Source organism: Pinus tabuliformis, chromosome 8 (assembly GCF_031772625.1).
Source record: "Pinus tabuliformis cultivar Carrire ecotype Pingquan chromosome 8, CPIR1, whole genome shotgun sequence".
In the NCBI taxonomy this organism is placed as follows: Eukaryota; Viridiplantae; Streptophyta; class Pinopsida; order Pinales; family Pinaceae; genus Pinus; species Pinus tabuliformis.
Window position 1 is genome coordinate 1,736,711,220 of NC_142294.1, and position 4,007 is coordinate 1,736,715,226.

Below are 4,007 nucleotides of genomic sequence, written 5' to 3' on the forward strand. Positions count from 1 at the left end.
AAAAGAGTGTATTCTGGCATCACCACTTTTCAAAATCAAGTGATTTTTTGCTAACTCAAAAAAAAGGTACCATTTCATTTTCTCATTTGATCGGTAACTATGTTAGTTTTCTTTGTCAGTGAGCAGAAAACTTTTGGGTTGTTCAATGTAAACTTCTTCTTCCAATCCACCATTTAGAAAGGCTGACTTAACATCCATTTGGTAGACCTTGATTTTTCTCAAGCATGCATATGCGAGAAACATCCTCACAGCTTCCATTCTGGCAATGAGAGCAAACGTTTCTTCAAAATCGATTCCTTCAACTTGTGCATACCCTTTGCAGACTAATCTTGCTTTATTCCTGGTAACATGTCCATCCTTATTCAATTTGTTTCTGAAGACCCATTTAGTTCCAATAACATTTTTATCCTTTGGTCGTGGAACCAATTTCCAAGTGTTTTTCTTCTCAATTTGATCCGGTTCTTTATTCATAGCTGCTATCCAGTGTTCATTTTGACTAGCTTCCTCAAATCGCTAGGCTCAAAAGTCACTAAAAGGGAAAGATGGGCTTGTTGTGATGAACAAAGTCGTCGACTTCTTCTGGTTCCAATTCCTTCATTTATGTTGTCGATGATATGATTTGATGGATGATTCTTTTGAAACTTTTGGAAAAACTTCTTGTACATCTTACTGATCATTTCTTATTTCTTCTTGGTTGAATGGTGTTTCCTTATTTGATTGGTCTTGTTCCGGAGCTTCTTCTTCATCCTTCATAGATTCTACCTCAAGCCCCTTAGATTTTCTTGAAGAGACGATCTCACAATCTTCATCAAAAGTAACATTTATACTTTCAACTATTTATTTTTGCCTCAAATTGTATCATCTATAAGCCTTTCTTTTGCACGAATAACCAACGGAAAAACATTCGTCAACACATGAATCGAACTTGCCCAATTTTTTGTCTTCTCTTTTGATGTAGCATTTACTTCAAAATATTTTGAAGTATTTGACATTAGTTGGTCTTCCTTTCCATAGTTCGTACGGAGTCATGTTACAATTGTTCCTGAGCAGGCCTCTGTTTATAATGAATACGACAATATCAATTGCTTGAACCCAGAATTTATCATCTAAGTTTGAGTCTTTTAACATGGTTCTAGCCATTTCCTGTATGGTTCTATTTTTTTCTTTCAGCTACTCCATTCAGTTGTGGTGTTCTGGCTGTTGAGAATTGCCTTTTTATTCCATGTTCGTCACAATATTGTTGAAATTCTTTGGACGTGAATTCTTCGCCATAATTTGATCTTAGACATTTGATCTTCAAATCGGTTTCATTTTCGACCAATTCCTTGTAGATTTTGAAACATTCGAATGCCTCAGATTTTTTATTCAGGAAACTGACGATTGTCATTCTGGTGTAATCATCTATCATTAACATAAAGTATAATTCATCGTCTAAACCTTTTGTTCTCATAGGACCACATAGATCAGTATGTATTAATTCCAATGGACGTGACAAAAAATGTTCCTTTGTCTTGAACTCGACTTTTGTTTGTTTGCCGTGCCGACAATATTCACATATAGTATTGGTAGGTTTTGAGATTTTCAGCATTTCTCTAGCTGCTTCCTTTTCGTTGATCTTGACCAAATTGTCGAAATTTATATGTCCCATTCATTTGTGCCATAACCAACTCTCGTCTTCTTTTTCTAAGAAACACCCTTTAGGTGTCTCATCCAAAATATATATGTTGTTTGGAGCTCTACTTCTTGTAGCCACAATTTTACCAAACTTGCCTTTCCTGATTCCACATTTCTTCGAGTTGAATAACATCGTGTGTTCTTGATCACACATCTGTCCAACACTGAGCAAATTTTGATTCATATTTTAAACCAACAACACATCCTTGCTTCCAAGGGTCACTGTACCTGCTCCTATGACGATCCTTGCTTCCAAGGGTCACTGTACCTGGTCCTATGACGTTTGAAGACCCATCATTTCCAAAAGACATTGTTCCATCCTTATTTTCTTTCAAGGATATGAACTTATTTCTGTTTCCAGTCATATGCGTTGAGCAACCACTGTCAACATACCATACATTTCTGTTGCTTTGAATCTTGAGATGTAGGAATTTACAGGGTAAGTTCCTCAGACAGAACACCAAAGGACACCACTCACACATAGATCACAAATCAATACATCAGTATTTTGACGTGGTTAAAACCCTCAAAGAGGGAAACAGTGCAAGGCCTGAGCCAACGCGGCCACTTCAGGCAATTTATTAATAAAAGAATGAAATTTTACATAAGCTTCTCTCATGAACGGTTAACCTACAAATGACCCTCCATGCTCTTTAAATAGAGATCATGGACCAATCAGGTGTTAAGCCACAGATCAAGTGTCGGTAATACCGAGGAGAGAATGAACTGTCGGATGTGAGAGCACACCTTTCAATATTCCTTTTCCATACTTGTTCTTCTAATTTGGCGAGAATTCCTTTGAAGATCTTCCAAGTCTGCAATCTTTGGCCAGGTGCCCAAAATTGTTACATTTGTAACATTCGACATCATCTCCCAAATGATCAAATCTCTTGATATTCTGCTGAGTTCTGGAATATCCATTTTTGAGAGATCTCCTGGAATTATATTCATTCCAAACATACATGCGACATTCTACAACTCTGTGTCCAAACTTTCCACATGAATAACAATGACCATAAAAGATAGGTTGATACCTGGGAGGAAATTTTCTTCGAGGAATTGTCTTCCAATTTTCTTCCTACGAATCTTGATCTCTTGATATAGCTGGGAGATCTACCTAATTGGTAGATTTTGCATATCCATATTCTTTAATTGTCATAGAAGGACGAGAATCCTTTTCGAATTTTTCTTTGTAACAAAGACTAGTCTTGTTGCTGCATGATCGCTGGTTGTTGATGAATTCATCCAAAGTCTTTGAGATGTTGGCATAGTTTTGAAGAGTTTTTCCATTTTTTATTTCCTTTCGTAAAGAAACTACTTCAGCTTCCAATGCTTCTCTTTCCTTGTTGCTTACCTTTAATTCTTTCCTAAGCGATTCTTCAATTCATTTGTATTTTTCAACCCTGATTTTAAGATTTAGGACCTGTTCCCTTTCTGTCTTCAATTCGTCTTCAAGAGTATTGACGTGATCCTTCTCGGTCTTGAGCTCTTTGATAACCCTGATTACTTTGTTTTGAAATTCAACCTCAGTCATTTCTTCTTCTTCGTCTCCTTCTTCGTCAGGTGCCTCTTGCTTATTGTGCTTGGCCATAAACAATACTCTTTCATTGAATTCTTGTTCGTTATCACTGTCTTCTTCAGATGAGGAGCTATCTTCTTTGGAGAAGAAATTTTTCTTAAACCATTTCTTCTTGCCTTGCTTTTTTAACTTCCTAGGACTTTTCATTCCTTTCGTCACAACCTCATTTTTGTGAGGACATTTGGCTGCAAAATGCCCAACCTCACCACAATCAAAACATATTGGAAGTTTACCTTTGAATTTTCTCGTACTTGTTCTCATTTTCCGCCTGAAGTAGGCAAACTCTTTATCTGATAATTCTTCTTCATATTCTTCATTTTCCTCATCCTTACAATTGCAAGTTTTTTATTTTGGAATCTGCTTGTCCTTACTATTCTTCTTGGATGCGGTAAATGTTGTTTTTAAGTGAAATGTGTCATCCTCTTCTTAAATCCTCATTTCATATGTCATAATAATTCCATGCAATTCATCTATGCTAATATTGGTTAGATTCAATCTATCTTCCAAGACAGATACCTTACGGTTAAATTTCGTTGGCAAGGTTCTGAGGATCTTTCGAACAACAATTTGAGTTTCAACAGGTTCTCCCAAACCTTACAATGTATTTGTTTCATCAACACGCTGAAAGTGTGCAGCAATATTTTCATCTTCTCTCATTTTGAGTTGCTCAAATTTTTCCATGAAAATTTGAAACTTTGCTTCTTTCACCTTTGAGTCATCTGCATATATATTTTCAAGAACAATGTAAACTTTG